The sequence below is a fragment of the Bos indicus x Bos taurus genome, chromosome 17, assembly GCF_003369695.1.
Source record: "Bos indicus x Bos taurus breed Angus x Brahman F1 hybrid chromosome 17, Bos_hybrid_MaternalHap_v2.0, whole genome shotgun sequence".
Taxonomy (NCBI): Eukaryota; Metazoa; Chordata; class Mammalia; order Artiodactyla; family Bovidae; genus Bos; species Bos indicus x Bos taurus.
Genome location: NC_040092.1, coordinates 58,632,051 through 58,650,330, shown reverse-complemented (window position 1 = coordinate 58,650,330; position 18,280 = coordinate 58,632,051). Strand labels below are relative to the sequence as shown.

General features: G+C 41.5%; 1 protein-coding gene across 3 annotated transcripts in view; it reads left to right on the top strand.

Annotated features, from left to right (window-relative positions):
- Positions 1-18,280, top strand: part of LOC113907808 — an 83,086-nt gene that overhangs the window by 26,827 nt on the left and 37,979 nt on the right. The window lies entirely within an intron of this gene.

Here is an 18,280-nt window from a genome sequence, read left to right as displayed (position 1 = left end):
AGCAGAACATTAGTCTTTGTATAATTGTCATGAGTCTTCGTCTTTTTTTACATGGACAATTTATAAAGTTATGTAAAATGCTATGCAAAAGGAGCTTCAAGTCCCCATTTATAAGGACAATAATAATAGCCAGTTTGAATGTACATGCCTGTAGTATACTAACTGGGGACTTCCCTGGTGGCTCAGTGGTCAAGAATCCGCCTGCAGTGCAGGAGATGCAAATTCAGACCCTGGGTTGAGAAGATTCCCTGGACGAGGAAATGGCACTCACTCCAGTAATCTTGCCTGGAAAATCCCATGGACAGAAGAGCCTCATGCGCTACATTCCATGAGTCACAAAGAGTCGGACACAACTGAGTGACTAACTACACACTATACTAACTGATGTGTGTGTGTGTGAAGGCACACAAATTATATATTAAACTAACTTAGTCCTCTCAACTACATTTTGAAGTAAGTATTATCATTTTACAGATGGGGAAATCAAGGCTCACCTTCTTCCCTGTAAGGCCGTGCCACATGAAAATTCTGGAGCTGCCACTGGGAGAGATGTGGGATGAATTTGTCTTTTGTGATGTGCTCTGTGGTCCGCTCATTCCCTCAACCTTAATCCCTTTCTCAACTTCTCTTTTGTACAGCTGAGCCTTCTTCAACCAGGGCCATTCCAAGTACAAAGTCACGCAGTATTGGGCCTGCTGTTTCTACACCACCACGAGGTTTGTTGATGTTTTAAAACAGTTTTTCTCTGGAGTCACTGTTATGATGCAGCTCTACTTAATGGGACTGACTACTGCAGGGAAACTGACAAAGACCAAGAAATGGAAGCAAAATAGACAAAGTCTCTCTCCTCTAGAGGAACTCTTGCTTCTGGAATGTTGCACAAGAATAATACTGTAGATTAAAGAAATTAAAGCATTCTAGAAAAACACATAAATGATGAATGTGAGCATGAAATGGTAGGCCAGGTAAAAGGGATCCAGTAGTGCAGTGGTGAGAGGGGCTTATGGTCAAACCTGGCTGGACTCAGCCCTGAGCTTGGCCCTGTCCCAGGTGCTGACCCTGAGTGGATTGAACCCTGAGTTCTCCAAAAGGTCATTGTCATCTTAATTTTAAAATGCGGCTCATTACACCTATCTCACAGTGTTTCTCTAAGGATTAAATAAGAAAATGTGTGTAAAATTGCTTGACTGAGAGCCCAATACATCATACGTGCCCAGTTAAGTATAATCCATCGGGGTCCTGAGATAAGGATGATCAGGTGGCATTCACTCTCTCTCTGATTACTCTTCTATGGGGAAGAAGATGACTTTGAAAGAGCAGGTTGAAAGCAGAAAAGAAGAAGGTCTTTTGTAGGTGGGATTTCGGCAGGGTCCTCTGGATTTAAAGTAAAGCCTCACAGAAGACTTAGCATAGCTCTTGGATTGTTAGCTAGTGGAAACACTGAGAAAAAGGGAAGCAATGGGTTTTCAGAAGGACAGAGACCAAGAGAGGAAAATTAGGCTAAGTGCTTAGAATCAATTACTAACTTCTGGGTCCAGTTAAATAATCTACTTTTCAAAGTGATTTCAGTGTTAAGCCCACATGATAGTGTCAAACCAGAAACATTCATGGGTCCACTGCAGACACACACAGCGCACATGCCATGAATCCTGTAAACAGTGAGCGGCGAAAGAATGACCCACTGTAATCATGTCTTTGACAAGGTCATGTAATGTGTGCAGTATGTTATTAGTAGTAAATTCAAGAAATGACATAAAATGGCATCGGGAGACAGCAGAAAAAGAAATACTCTTGTGGACTGGTAAGGGGGGATTAACTCTAGCAGAGCATTCAGTTTCAGTTCAGTTCAGTTGCTCAGTCATGTCCAGTCATGCTCAGTTGACTCTTTGTGAAACCACACATGGCTACATGCAAGGCCTCCCTGTCCATCACCGTCTCCTGGAGTTTACTCACTCACGTCCATTGAGTCGGTGATGCCATCCAATCACCTCATCCTCTGTCATCCCCACTCCTCCAACCCTCATCTTTCCCAACATCAGGTTCTTTTCAAATGCATCAGTTCTTAGCATCAGGTGGCTAAACTACTGGAGTTTCAGCTTCAACATCAGTCCTTCCAATGAACACCCAGGACTGATCTCCTTTAGGATGGACTGGTTGGATCTCCTTGCAGTCCAAGGCACTCTCAAGAGTCTTCTCCAACACCACAGTTCAAAAGCATCAATTCTTTGGTGCTAAGCTTTCATTAGTCCAACTCTCACATCCATACATGACTACTGGAAAAACCGTAGCCTTGACTAGACGGACCTTTGTTGGCAAAGTAATGTCTCTGCTTTTGAATATGCTATCTAGTTTGGTCATACATTTCCAAAGAGTAAGCCTCTCTTAATTTCTTGGCTGCAGTCATCTGCAGTGATTTTGGAAACCCACAAAATAAAGTCTGCCACTGTTTCCCCATCTATTTGCCATGAAGTGATGGGACCAGATGCCATGATCTTAGTTTTCTGAATTGAGCTTTAAGCCAACATTTTCACTCTCCTCTTTCACTTTCATCAAGAGACTTTTTAGTTGTTCTTCACTTTCTGCCATAAGGGTGGTGTCATCTGCATATCTGAGGTTATTGATATCTCTCCTGGCAATCTATTCCAGCTTGTGCTTCTACCAGGCCAGCATTTGTCATGATGTACTCTGCATAGAAGTTAAATAAGCAGGATGGCAATATACAGCCTTGAGGTACTCCTTTTCCTATTTGGAAGCAGTTAGTTGTTCCATGTCCAGTTTTAACTGTTGCTTCCTGACCTGCATACAGATTTCTCAAGAGGCAGGCCAGGTGGTCTGGTATTCCCATCTCCTGAAGAATTTTCCAGAGTTTATTGTGATCCACACAGTCAAAGGCTTTTGCATAGTCAATAAACCAGAAATAGACGTATTTCTGAAGCTCTCTTGCTTTTTTGATGATCAAGCGGACATTGGCAATTTGATCTCTGAGTCCTTTGCCTTTTCTAAAACCAGCTTGAACATCTAAAAGTTCACGGTACTGTTGAAGCCTGGCTTGGAGAATTTTGAGCATTACTTTGCTAGCATGTGAGGTGAGTGCAATTGTGTGGTAGTTTGAGCATTCTTTGGCATTGCCTTTCTTTGGGATTGGAATGAAAACTGACCTTTTCCAGTCCTGTGGCCACTGCTGAGTTTTCCAAATTTGCTGGCATGTTGAGTGAAGCACTTTCACAGCATCCTCTTTTAGGATTTGAAATAGCTCAACTGGAATTCCATCACCTCCACTAGCTTTGTTTGTAGCGATGCTTCCTAAGGCCCACTTGACTTCACATTCCAGGACGTCTGCCTGTAGGTGAGTGATTACACCATCGTGATTATCTGGGTCATGAAGATCTTTTTTGTATAGTTCTTCTGTGTATTCTTGCCTCCTCTTCTTAATATCTTCTGCTTCTGTTAGGTCCATACCATTTAAGGCAACTATATTAGGAATGTTTGCAGAAAGGAATCCAGTGAGACTGCTGGCAAAAACTCAGCTGAGGCAAAGTAAGGGTTTGGATTCTGATGGTGGAAAATGGATAGCAACATGACTGAGCTTACATTCAGTCATGTCCAGCTCTTTTTGAGGATTGGACTGATGTTCATGTGGGATAACAGCTCAATATCTCTTTCTGATCACCATTTTTACATTTTTTTTTACAATGCACTGCTTCTTATGGAAGTCCACAGATGGTTCTTCCAATAGTTTCTCATATCCTTCCCTTTAGTGCATTAGGTGGTCTGCTAATTCCTGATGATTGGAATTGTTAGGTAGCTGAAAGTAGATATTGGGATTGTTAATGTTGAGGCTGACACATTACCTCATATATTTTACTTACTCACTGTTGAAAGTTGAACTGTGTAGTTCTTTAAACACAGTTTAGGAATAACAAACACCCACCAGACAGTGTAGTTCCAAAGTGGTGTTTCTTAAACATGCTGCATGTTTTTGAACTTATTTTGAAATATTATCTTTTGGGGACTATACACAGAACATCAACATGGTTTGTCACTATCAGGTATGTTAATATTTGACAAAGAATGATGATCATTCCATTTAACATTTGGTTTTGTGAGTTTTAAATGCCTTGGAACTAGAACCATCAATTTTATTTTATTTTCTTTCTGATTTTGATTTTCTTTCTGATAAAAAAAATTTAATTGAGGTATAGTTACTGTGCATTATTATTTGTTCTAGGTGTACAATATAATGATTCACAACTTTTAAAAGTTATACTCCATTTATAGTTGTTATAAAATATGGCTACATTCCCTGTGTGCTGTACAATATATGTGCTGTACTTAGTTGTTCAGTCGTGTCCGACTCTCTATGACACCATGGACTGTAGCCCGCCAGGTTCCTCTGTCCGTGGGATTCTCCAGGCCAGAATACTGCAGTGGGTTGCCATTCCCTTCTACGGAGGATCTTCCCGACTCAGAGATCAAACCCAGGTCTCCTGCACTATAGGCAGATTCTTTACTGTCTGAGCCCGCAGGGAAGCCCTGTAGAATAATATATCCTTGCAGCTCATTTTATACATGACAGCTTGTACCTCTTATTCTCCTATCCCCATATTGCCGTTCCCTCTTCCCTCTCCCCACTGGTAACCACTAGCTAATATGCTCCTTTCAGAATCAAAATAGGCATTTCAATTACCTTAAACATTTTAGAAACAGCAGTATATAATCTGATCATCATTTTTATTTTAAGTTATATGTCTTTAGCTGGACTCTGTGTTACCAGTTGGGAGCTACCTTCCCAACACTGTATTGGAGGACTATCACCTTCCCCTGTTCATAGGGTTCTCTCGGCAAGAATACTAAGTGATTTGCCACTCCCTTCTCCAGTGGACCACACTCTGTCAGACCTCTCCACCATGACCCGTCCGTCTTCGGTGGTCCCACATGGCATGGCTTAGTTTCATTGAGTTAGACAAGGCTGTGGTCCATTCGATCAGATTGGTTAGTTGTCCGTATATCGTCATACTGCTGATTTAACTTATATGCAGAGTATATCATGAGAAACACTGGGCTGGAGGAAGCACAAGCTGGAATTAAGATTGCCAGGAGAAATATCAATAACCTCAGGTATGCAGATGACACCACCCTTATGGCAGAAAGTGAAGAACTAAAGAGCCTCTTGATGAAAGTGAAAGAGGAGAGTGAAAGAGTTGGCTTAAAGCTCAACATTCAGAAAACTAAGATCATGGCATCTGGTCCCATCACTTCATGGCAGATAGATGGGGAAACAGTGGAAACAGTGGCTAACTTTATTTTTCTGGGCTCCAAAATCACTGCAGATGGTGATTGCAGCAATGAAATTAAAAGATCCTTACTCCCTGGAAGGAAAGTTATGACCAACCTAGACAGCACATTAAAAATCAGAGACATTACTTTGCCAACAAAGATCTGTTTGGACAAGGCTATGGTTTTCCAGTAGTCATGTATGGATGTGAGAGTTGGACTGTGAAGAAAGCTGAGCGCCAAAGAATTGATGCTTTTGAACTATGATGTTGGAGAAGACTCTTGAGAGTCCCCTGGACTGCAAGGAGATCCAACCAGTCCATCCTAAAGGAGATCAGTCGTGAATATTCATTGGAAGGACTGACGTTGAAGCTGAAACTCCAATACTTTGGCCACCTAATGAGAAGAACTGACTCATGTGAAAAGACCCTGATGCTGGGAAAGATTGAGGGCAGGAGGAGTAGGGGACGATAGAGGATGAGATGGTTGGGTGGCATCATCGACTCAATGGACATGGGTTTGGGTGGACTCTGGGAGTTGGTGATGGACATGGAGGCCTTGCGTGCTGCAGTTCATGGGATCGCAAAGAGTTGGACACAACTGAGTGACTGAACTGAACTCTACTTTCCCCTGTAAAATGATAACGTGATATTACCCTGATTTTGCCTGCTTTGTGTTACAAATGCTGTGTGGTCATATACTTCGCACATAGCATCAAGCAGAAAAGAATCAAGCAGGATTTTATTTCTGTGTATACAGTTTTTGAGGTGGCTGTTTTCCACTTCTCTATTTTATCCTAAGTCTCCATATCAACTATTTTGAAAACATGATTTTAATAGCTGCTTACTAGTCTCTTGTGGGGATAGTTGCTCATTTATATACCCATTTTCAAAAGAAAATAATCATTTTAAGGCTCATGTTAATTGCTCTCCTCTTCAAAATGTAGTCTATCTGAAATAATCTTTATTGCTCCTATTAATTCCCCCTCCGGTCTCTTTGACTTGGTTATCTGTTGAGAAAGACTTCTGCAGCCCAACCTGGGTATTACCCCAGCAGCAAACAGTGAATTTAAGCAAGTTACTGTTTTGCTGAAGGTTGGTTATGCGGATTTATTGTAAACCTTGCTGCAGTTGTCTCACGTGCATTGGTGGGGCCTTCAGAGGGGCTCCAGGATTCTGGGGCTTTTGGACTTCGCACTGGTCCTCAGGAGCCCCTTTGTGCCCCTCAGCCTCCTCCATGTCTGCATCTCAACACTTCCTTTATCCCCCAGTTTCAGGGAGCTTGGATGTCAATGGATATCTATCTCCATCTTTTCCCCACTAAATATATTGTTCGCGGTGGCTCCCTTTCCTGAAGCTTCAAATATCAGTTTCATAGATAGTTTTCTTTAAAACCACATGTGGCGATAACCCTGTATGCGAGACAGCAAAAGAGATACAGATGTATAGAACAGTCTTTTGGACTCTGTGGAGAGGGAGAGAGGGGGATGATTTGGGAGGATGGCATTGAAACATGTATATTATCATATGCGAAATGAATCACCAGTCCAGGTTCGATGCATGATACAGGGTGCTCGGGGCTGGTGCACTGGGATGACCCAGAGGGATGGTATGGGGAAGGAGGTGGGAGGGGGGTTCACGATAGGGAACACGTGTACATCCGTGGCAGATTCATGTTGATGTATGGCAAAACCAATACAATATTGAGGAGTAATTAGCCTCCAATTAAAATAAATAATTTATATTAAAAAAAAAAAACCATTTGTGGGACTTCCCTGGTGGCTCAGTGGTAAAAAATCCTCCTGCCAGTGCAGAAGGCACAGGTTTGATCCCTGATCTGGGAAGACCCCACATGCCATGGAACAACTAAGCCTGCTTGCCACAGCTATTGAGCCTGTGCTGTAGAGCCCAGGAGCCACAACTACCGAAGCCCGTGTGCCCTAGAGCCCACGCTTCACAACAAGGGAAGTCTCTGCAACGGGAAGTCCAAGCACCACAGCTAGAGAGTAGCCCCCACTCTCCACAACCAGAGAAAAGCCCACACAGTAACGAAGACCCAGCACAGCCAGAAATAAAAATAAAAATATGTGGGTAAAACCAGACACAGACTCTATTTAACAAGTTGCTGACTTAGCAAATTTATTTTCTGAGTCAAGCAAGAAGGGCTTCTACAATGCTTAGAGGAAGTAAGGCATTTGTGATAGAGTATCCAAACACCTTCTTTGGGGCTGTTTCAGATCTAGTTCATGTTGTTGCTGTTCCACCTCCTTGTAAATCTGATCTTCTGTTCTTTGAATGACCATACGTCTCATTTAAATCTGCTTTGCAACGAATTTTTTGGGTCGTCCTTTTTGATTTTGACTGTTTGCATTTATTGTCTCATCATTCATTCATTTATGCATCCTTTTTTTTTTTTTTGCTAGCACAAAGTCTTTTGTATTTGAGATCAACATATATCTAAAATGGCTTAGATTTTTTAAAATTAATTTTTACCAGACTGTGATTTTTTTAATAATATTGTGTACAGTTCAGTTCAGTTCATTCACGTAGTCGTGTCCGACTCTTTGAGACCCCATGAATTGCAGCACGCCAGGCCTCCCTGTCCATCACCAACTCCTGGAGTTCACTCAAACTCACGTCCATCAAGTCTGTGATGCCACCGAGCCATCTCATCCTCTGTCGTCCCCTTCTCTTCCTGCCCCAAATCCCTCCCAGCATCAGAGTCTTTTCCAATGAGTCAACTCTTCACATGAGGTGGCCAAAGTACTGGAGTTTCAGCTTTAGCATCAGTCCTTCCAATGAATACCCAGGACAGATTTCCTTTAGGATGGACTGGTTGGATCTCCTTGCAGTCCAAGGGACTCTCAAGAGTCTTCTCCAACACCACGGTTCAAAAGCATCAATTCTTCGGTGCTCAGCTTCCTTCACAGTCCAACACTCACATCGATACATGACCATTGGAAAAACCATAGCCTTGACTAGACAGACCTTTGTTGGCAAAGTAATGTCTCTGCTTTTGAATATGCTATCTAGGTTGGTCATAACTTTCCTTCCAAGGAGTAAGCATCTTTTAATTTCATGGCTGCTAGTCTCCACTAAAATGAATCAACTATAGGAGGAGGAAATGGCAACCCATTCCAGTCTTCTTGCTGGGATAATCCCATGAACAGAGGAGCCTGGTGGGCTACGTCCATATTGTCACAAGATATCGACCACAACTAAGTGACTTGACCATCACCACATAATTGTTTCATAGCGTTGTGTCAGTCTCCACTATACAGTAAAGTGAATCTGCTAAACATATACATATATCCCCTTTTTTGTATTTTCCTTCCCATTTAGAGCATTGACTAGAGTTCTCTGAGCTATCCTGTAGGTTCCCATTCGTTATGTATTTTATATATGTCAATTCCAATCTCCTAATTATCCACTCTATGCCTCCGTAATGAGGCGCGTTTGGATAGAAATCACCACACTGGTTCGGTGTGGGCCCTAGCTATTCCATTCAAATTCCATTGTGAATTAAAGATTTCTTGCATCTCATATTATTATGTTGCTGTATGACTTGCCATGATCTAGAGAGTTTTTCAAACCTCAGAGCACTCTAATAGTAATTCCAGTTCTCAAACACTTATTTCATGTAAGAAGCCATTTTCTCTGTGACCCATAAGACTCTCCACATTAAAACAATTTTCCTGGCTACCTCAGCCTAATTCAGGCCTTAGTCTCAGGCCTGCATGTGTGTATTTAGTCACTCAATCATGTCCAACTCTTTGTGACCTCATGGACTGTAGCCCACCAGTCTCCTCTGCCCATGGGATTCTCCAGGCAAGAATACTGGAGTGGGTTGCCATGCCCTCCTCCAGGGGATCTTCCCAACCCAGGGATCGAACCCAAGTCTCTGGCATTGTGGGAGGATTCTTTACCATCTGAGCCCCCAGGGAAGCCCAAGAATACTGGAGTGGGTAGCCTATCCCTTCTCTAGGGGAACTTCCCAACCCAGGAATCCAACCAGGGTCTCCTGCATTGCAGGCAGATTCTTTACCAGCTGAGTCATTGGGAAGCCCAATTTTAGGCCTTCACAGTCTAATTCTCATTTGTCCAATCGGGTAGCTGCCGACTGCTATTACCTTGAACTGCTCGCTGAGTTTATGCAAAGTAATTTTAACAGGTATTTGCCAGTTGCCTGAAGTGGAGACTCAACTGAAGGCTTTAATAATCCTTTATTAGGCAGATACCCACATATCTTTATGGACAGACAATGTACAGTTTGGCATCATTTAAAAATGCCACCCAGCCTATCAACTGATGCCTAGAGAATGTGAGCCTGAAAGATAACAATGTGTAGGCTGAGGCCACAGATGTCACGTCAGTCATCCTTGGCGGTTTTCTTGCACTGACATTGGGAAGCAGCTTATGATCTCAGGATGGACCGAAAAATGATTTTTGTATTACTACTGTCAGGTAGGTGGAATTTTTTTTTTTTAAGCAGGATTCTGTTATATGGGCAGAGAAGGCAATGGCACCCCACTCCAGTGCTCTTGCCTGGAAAATCCCACGGACAGAGGGGCCTGGTAGGCTGCAGTCCATGGAGTCGCTGAGGGTCAGACACGACTGAGCGACTTCACTTTCCCTTTTCACTTTCATGCATTGGGAGAAGGAAATGGCAACCCACTCCAGTGTTCTTGCCTGGAGAATCCCAGGGACGGGGGAGCCTGGTGGGCTGCCGTCTATGGGGTCGCATAGAGTCAGACACGACTGAAGGGACTTAGCAACAGCAGCAGAAGCTGTTATATGGGACATAGGACTATAGATAGAAGAAAAACTATCTCATTTTAGTCCTATTTGACTTAACTGAATAACTGAATGAGTAGTATTCAGATCCCAGTCTCGTTGTTTAGTCAGTTGCATCTGACTCTTTTGTGACCCTATTGACTGTAGCCTACCAGCTCCTCTGTCCATGGAATTTCTCAGGCAGGAATACTGGAGTGGGTTGCCATTTCCTTCTCCAGGGGATCATCCTGCCCCAGGGATAAAACCCACATCTCCTGCACTGGCAGGTAGATTCTTTGCCACTGAGCCACCAGGACCCCAGCCCAGTGTGGTGGTTGGATTTTTTATTGAGAGTGGGTTGGTAAGGTGGTGAAGTTACCCATGGCTGGATCAAGTGAGAGGGATGCTGTTCAATTGTAAGCCTCGGCAGCCTTGAAACAATGTAATCAAATACTCTGAAACACAAGTCTGTGTGAAAGAATGTGTTGCTTTTCTGGCATTTTCATGAGTTTAACTTCTAAATTGAAGAGTCATTAATGAAGGTGATGGTGAGTCTATGTTCCTTATTTTTTAAAAAGTTTCACCAAAAGTTATGATTTCCTCTTTCTCCTGTCAAAGAATTGAAAGCCACATGTGAACCCTGAATCCAGGCGATGGCAGTGGGGGGGTTGTTATTTTCTACTTCGTGGTCCATTACTGAGAAGTGATACAGGGAAGAGAAAGAAAGAAAGAACTCTTATTGGCTGAAGGATTATGTGGTTTAGGCAGAAATGGAAATCAATTCATTAAAATAAAAAGTAACATAGGCACATTATGAAGTAGTATCAAATTAGCATTATTTTTGGCCTCTTCCTGAGAGTGTTAGGATTAAAAGTTCTTCTCAAATACAGCGTTTATGTGTCAGAAATACTAGTGCCCAGCACCTAGATAAGGAGCAGGCAATTACTTGAAATGTGTTTAGCCCCCTCAGACATGGTTGTAATTTGAGTTACAGAGAGTCTCAAGAATCAACTGAGCACTCTAGGAATTGGAGGAGGGATTCAGGAATTTCTTAGATATTCAGTTCAGTTCAGTTCAGTCACTCAGTCGTGACCGACTCTTTGCGACCCCATGAATTGCAGCACGCCAGGCCTCCCTGTCCATCACCAACTCCCGGAGTTCACCCAGACTCACATCCATCGAGTCAGTGATGCCATCCAGCCATCTCATCCTCTGTCGTCCCCTTCTTCTCCTGCCCCCAATCCCTCCCAGCATCAGAGTCTTTTCCAATGAGTCAACTCTTCACATGAGGTGGCCAAAGTACTGGAGTTTCAGCTTTAGCATCATTCCTTCCAAAGAAATCCCAGGGCTGATCTCCTCGAGAATGGACTGGTTGGACGGTTGGCCAAAAAATTCCTTCGTTCATAAGATGTCATGGAAATATCGGAACAAACTTTTCGCCTGACCCTGCACTAGGGGATAAAGTGTGTAATGGTTAAAGCACAGATATGAAAGTTTCAAACCTGGCTTCACATCTGAAAACCAGGGCGCATTAAGGCAAGTTCCTTTCCCTCCCTCAGCCTCACTGTTCTTATCTGAGAAATACAGGCAATATTGGTACCTGCCTACTGCTGTCAACGAGTAGTCGCCTAAGGACTAAACAAAGTCATTACCGTAATGTCCTTACTCCAGCGTCTGGCAGTAGTGAAGAGGTATTTAGCTATGCTAACAATTATAACCTAGGAAACAAACCTGGGTATAGGATGGTGACTTCTGAGAAGTGAAGGAGAAGGGGGCAATTCCAGGAAACAGAAGACTAGCAGAGTTATCTTCCTGGAGAAGGAAATGGGAGCCCACTCCAGTATTCTGGCCTGGAGAATCCCATGGACAGAGAAGCCTGGCTAGCTACAGTCCACAGTGTCGCAAAGAGTCGGACTCGACTGAAGCGACTTAGCACCCACGCTGGTGGCACTAGTGGTAAAGAATCCTCATGCCAAAGCAAGAGACGTGAGAGACACGGGTTTGATCCCTGGGTCGGGAAGATTCCCCTGGAGGAAAGGAGTTTTTTCTAAATGATTTGATTCCCAATCCCTGAATTCCTTCACTCATTTGTGCCTTCAGGAATTATGCATGAGGTACCCCAAGGCCACGACAGTGCCACGAATGAGCTCCTGAGTTCATGTTCAGGGCGGGTGGGGGCAGGGAGAGGGAGGGAACAGAGGCATTCAGCAGAACAAGTATTGAAATACAAGAGTGAAAAATAGCACCCAGAAATAAACCAGGGAAGGTGATGGACATACTGCAGAAGGCCAACATAGAGAAGGGTAGCAGGACCTTTTTCTTTGAGTTTGTGACCTTTCTGATGAAAGTTGAACAATGAGAAGAAGCCAAACTTGCAAAATCTGGGGAGGGTGGTGGAGGTAGAAGGGAGATGAAGGAAGACAATTCGGAGGCAGAAGAAGGCAGAGTGTGTTCAAGGAAAAGCCAAAGCTCTGATTTGAGTATAGGGTCCTGATGCTAAACAGCACTTGGAGAGAGCTCTGGGTCCATAGGCCTTGGTGATCTGTGTGCATCTCACCACACACGCCTTGCAGGCACACCGTTAGAATGACTCAGCAAAGAAGCAAGGCTTCTCCTTTTCCTTCAGTAATCTAGGAAGAGAACGTTTCTCTCAATTTAATTGTTACAGGACTGAGTTCTGAACTGGGATTCAGGGACACAGCACTCTCAATTTCTTTTTTTTAATTTATTTATTTATTTATTTTTAAAATTTATTTAATTTAATTTTATTTTTGTACTTCACATAATTGTATTAGTTTTGCCAAACATCAAAATGAATCCGCCACAGGTATACATGTGTTCCCCATCCTGAACCCTCCTCCCTCCTCCCTCCCCACACCATCCCTCTGGGTCGTCCCAGTGCACCAGCCCCAAGCATCCAGCATCGTGCATCGAACCCGGACTGGCAACTCGCTTCCTACATGATATTCCACATGCTTCAATGTCACTCTCCCAAATCTTCCCACCCTCTCCCTCTCCCACAGAGTCCATAAGACTGTTCTATACATCAGTGTCTCTTTTGCTGTCTTGTACACTGGGTCATTGTTACCATCTTCCTAAATTCCATATATATGCGTTAGTATACTGTATTTATGTTTTTCCTTCTGGCTTACTTCACTCTGTATAATAGGCTCCAGTTTCATCCACCTCATTAGAACTGATTCAAATGTATTCTTTTTAATGGCTGATTTATACTCCATTGTGTATATGTACCAAAGCTTTCTTATCCATTCATCTGCTGATGGACATCTAGGTTGCTTCCATGTCCTGGCTATTATAAACAGTGCTGCGATGAACATTGGCGTACACGTGTCTCTTTCCCTTCTGGTTTCCTCAGTGTGTATGCCCAGCAGTGGGATTGCTGGATCATAAGGCAGTTCTATTTCCAGTTTTTTAAGGAATCTCCACACTGTTCTCCATAGTGGCTGTACTAGTTTGCATCCCCACCAACAGTGTAAGAGGGTTCCCTTTTCTCCACACCCTCTCCAGCATTTATTATTTGTAGACTTTTGGATCGCAGCCATTCTGACTGGCGTGAAATGGTACCTCATAGTGGTTTTGATTTGCATTTCTCTGATAATGAGTGATGTTGAGCATCTTTTCATGTGTTTGTTAGCCATCTGTATGTCTTCTTTGGAGAAATGTCTATTTAGTTCTTTGGCCCATTTTTTGATTGGGTCGTTTATTTTTCTGGAGTTGAGCTGTAGGAGTTGCTTGTATATTTTTGAGATCAGTTGTTTGTCAGTTGCTTCATTTGCTATTATTTTCTTCCATTCTGAAGGCTGTCTTTTCACCTTGCTAATAGTTTCCTTTGATGTGCAGAAGCTTTTAAGGTTAATTAGGTCCCATTTGTTTATTTTTGCTTTTATTTCCAATATTCTGGGAGGTGGGTCATAGAGGATCCTGCTGTGATGTATGTCAGAGAGTGTTTTGCCTATGTTCTCCTCTAGGAGTTTTATAGTTTCTGGTCTTACATTTAGGTCTTTAATCCATTTTGAGTTTATTTTTGTGTATGGTGTTAGAAAGTGGTCTAGTTTCATTCTTTTACAAGTGGTTGACCAGTTTTCCCAGCACCACTTGTTAAAGAGATTGTCTTTAATCCATTGTATATTCTTGCCTCCTTTGTCAAAGATAAGGTGTCCATATGTGCGTGGTTTTATCTCTGGGCTTTCTATTTTATTCCATTGATCTATATTTCTGTCTTTGTGCCAGTACCATACTGTCTTGATAAATGTGGCTTTGGAGTAGAGCCTGAAGTCAGGTAGGTTGATTCCTCCAGTTCCATTCTTCTTTCTCAAGATCGCTTTGGCTATTCGAGGTTTTTTGTGCTTCCATACAAATTGTGAAATTATTTGTTCTAGCTCTGTGAAGAATACTGTTGGTAGCTTGATAGGGATTGCGTTGAATCTATAAATTGTTTTGGGTAGTATACTCATTTTCACTATATTGATTCTTCCAATCCATGAACATGGTATATTTCTCCATCTATTAGTGTCCTCTTTGATTTCTTTCACCAGTGTTTTATAGTTTTCTATATATAGGTCTTTAGTTTCTTTAGGTAGATATATTCCTAAGTATTTTATTCTTTCCGTTGCAATGGTGAATGGAATTGTTTCCTTAATTTCTCTCTCTGTTTTCTCATTATTAGTGTATAGGAATGCAAGGGATTTCTGTGTGTTGATTTTATATCCTGCAACTTTACTATAGTCATTGATTATTTCTAGTAATTTTCTGGTGGAGTCTTTAGGGTTTTCTATGTAGAGGATCATGTCATCTGCAAATAGTGAGAGTTTTACTTCTTCTTTTCCAATTTGGATTCCTTTTATTTCTTTTTCTGCTCTGATTGCTGTGGCCCAAACTTCCAAAACTATGTAGAATAGTAATGGTGAAAGTGGGCACCCTTGTCTTGTTCCTGACTTCAGAGGAAATGCTTTCAAGTTTTCACCATTGAGGATCATGTTTGCTGTGGGTTTGTCATATATAGCTTTTATTATGTTGAGGTATGTTCCTTCTATTCCTGCTTTCTGGAGAGTTTTTATCATAAATGGATGTTGAATTTTGTCAAAGGCTTTCTCTGCATCTATTGAGATAATCATATGGTTTTTATTTTTCAATTTGTTAATGTGGTGTATTACATTGATTGATTTGCGGATATTGAAGAATCCTTGCATCCCTGGGATAAAGCCCACTTGGTCATGGTGTATGATCTTTTTAATGTGTTGTTGGATTCTGATTGCTAGAATTTTGTTAAGGATTTTTGCATCTATGTTCATCAGTGATATTGGCCTGTAGTTTTCTTTTTTTGTGGCATCTTTGTCAGGTTTTGGTATTAGGGTGATGGTGGCCTCATAGAATGAGTTTGGAAGTTTACCTTCCTCTGCAATTTTTTGGAAGAGTTTGAGCAGGATAGGTGTCAGCTCTTCTCTAAATTTTTGGTAGAATTCAGCTGTGAAGCCGTCTGGACCGGGGCTTTTGTTTGCTGGAAGATTTTTGATTACAGTTTCAATTTCCATGCTTGTGATGGGTCTGTTAAGATTTTCTATTTCTTCCTGGTCGAGTTTTGGAAAGTTGTACTTTTCTAAGAATTTGTCCATTTCTTCCACGTTGTCCATTTTATTGGCATATAATTGTTGATAGTAGTCTCTTATGATCCTTTGTATTTCTGTGTTGTCTGTTGTGATCTCTCCATTTTCGTTTCTAATTTTGTTGATTTGATTTTTCTCCCTTTGTTTCTTGATGAGTCTGGCTAATGGTTTGTCAATTTTATTTATCCTTTCAAAGAACCAGCTTTTGGTTTTGTTGATTTTTGCTATGGTCTCTTTTGTTTCTTTTGCATTTATTTCTGCCCTAATTTTTAAGATTTCTTTCCTTCTACTAACCCTGGGGTTCTTCATTTCTTCCTTTTCTAGTTGCTTTAGGTGTAGAGTTAGGTTATTTATTTGACTTTTTTCTTGTTTCTTGAGGTGTGCCTGTATTGCTATGAACTTTCCCCTTAGGACTGCTTTTACCGTGTCCCACAGGTTTTGGGTTGTTGTGTTTTCATTTTCATTCGTTTCTATGCAAACTTTGATTTCTTTTTTGATTTCTTCTGTGATTTGTTGGTTATTCAGCAGCGTGTTGTTCAGCCTCCATATGTTGGCATTTTTAATAGTTTTTCTCCTGTAATTGAGATCTAATCTTACTGCATTGTGGTCAGAAAAAATGCTTGGGATGATTTCTATTTTTTTGAATTTACCAAGGCTAGCTTTATGGCCCAGGATGTGATCGATCCTGGAGAAGGTTCCATGTGCGCTTGAGAAAAAGGTGAAATTCATTGTTTTGGGATGAAATGTCCTATAGACATCAATTAGGTCTAACTGGTCTATTGTATCGTTTAAAGTTTGTGTTTCCTTGTTAATTTTCTGTTTGGTTGATCTATCCATAGGTGTAAGTGGGGTATTAAAGTCTCCCACTATTATTGTGTTATTGTTAATTTCTCCTTTCATACTTGTTAGCATTTGTCTTACGTACTGTGGTGCTCCCGTGTTGGGTGCATATATATTTATAATTGTTATATCTTCTTCTTGGATTGATCCTTTGATCATTATGTAGTGACCTTCTTTGTCTCTTTTCACAGCCTTTGTTTTAAAGTCTATTTTATCTGATATGAGTATTGCTACTCCTGCTTTCTTTTGGTCCCTATTTGCATGGAAAATCTTTTTCCAGCCTTTCACTTTCAGTCTGTATGTGTCCCCTGTTTTGAGGTGGGTCTCTTGTAGACAACATATGTAGGGGTCTTGTTTTTGTATCCATTCAGCCAATCTTTGTCTTTTGGTTGGGGCATTCAACCCATTTACGTTTAAGGTAATTACTGATAAGTATGATCCCGTTGCCATTTACTGTATTGTTTGGGGTTCGAGTTTATACACTGTTTTTGTGTTTCCTGTCTAGAGAATATCCTTTAGTATTTGTTGGAGAGCTGGTTTGGTGGTGCAGAATTCTCTCAGCTTTTGCTTGTCTGAAAAGCTTTTGATTTCTCCTTCATACTTGAATGAGATCCTTGCTGGGTACAATAATCTGGGCTGTAGGTTATTTTCTTTCATCATTTTAAGTATGTCTTGCCATTCCCTCCTGGCTTGAAGAGTTTCTATTGAAAGATCAGCTGTTATCCTTATGGGAATTCCCTTGTGTGTTATTTGTTGTTTTTCCCTTGCTGCTTTTAATATTTGTTCTTTGTGTTTGATCTTTGTTAATTTGATTAATATGTGTCTTGGGGTGTTTCTCCTTGGGTTTATCCTGTTTGGGACTCTCTGGGTTTCTTGGACTTGGGTGATTATTTCCTTCCCCATTTTAGGGAAGTTTTCCACTATTATCTCCTCAAGTATTTTCTCATGGTCTTTCTTTTTGTCTTCTTCTTCTGGAACCCCTATGATTCGAATGTTGTAGCGTTTAATATTGTCCTGGAGGTCTCTGAGATTGTCCTCATTTCTTTTAATTCGTTTTTCTTTTATCCTCTCTGATTCATTTATTTCGACCATTCTATCTTCTAATTCACTAATCCTATCTTCTGCCTCTGTTAATCTACTATTTGTTGCCTCCAGAGTGTTTTTAATTTCATTTATTGCATTATTCATTATATATTGACTCTTTTTTATTTCTTCTAGGTCCTTGTTAAACCTTTCTTGCATCTTCTCAATCCTTGTCTCCAGGCTATTTATCTGTGATTCCATTTTAGTTTCAAGATTTTGGATCAATTTCACTATCATTATTCGGAATTCTTTATCAGGTAGATTCCCTATCTCTTCCTCTTTTGTTTGGTTTGGTGGGCATTTATCTTGTTCCTTTATCTGCTGAGTATTCCTTTGTCTCTTCATCTTGTTTAAATTGCTGAGTTTGGGGTGTCCTTTCTGTATTCTGGCAGTTTGTGGAGTTCTCTTTATTGTGGCGTTTCCTCACTGTGTGTGGGTTTGTACAGGTGGCTTGTCAAGGTTTCCTGGTTAGGGAAGCTTGTGTCGGTGTTCTGGTGGGTGGAGCTGTATTTCTTCTCTCTCCTTTCGAAGAGTTGGGTTGCTTTTCTGGGTGCCTGATGTCCTCTGCCGGCATTCAGAAGTTGTTTTGTGGAATTTACTCGACGTTTAAATGCTCTTTTGATGAATTTGTGGGGGAGAAAGTGTTCTCCCCATCCTACTCCTCCGCCATCTTGGCTCCTCCCCCTC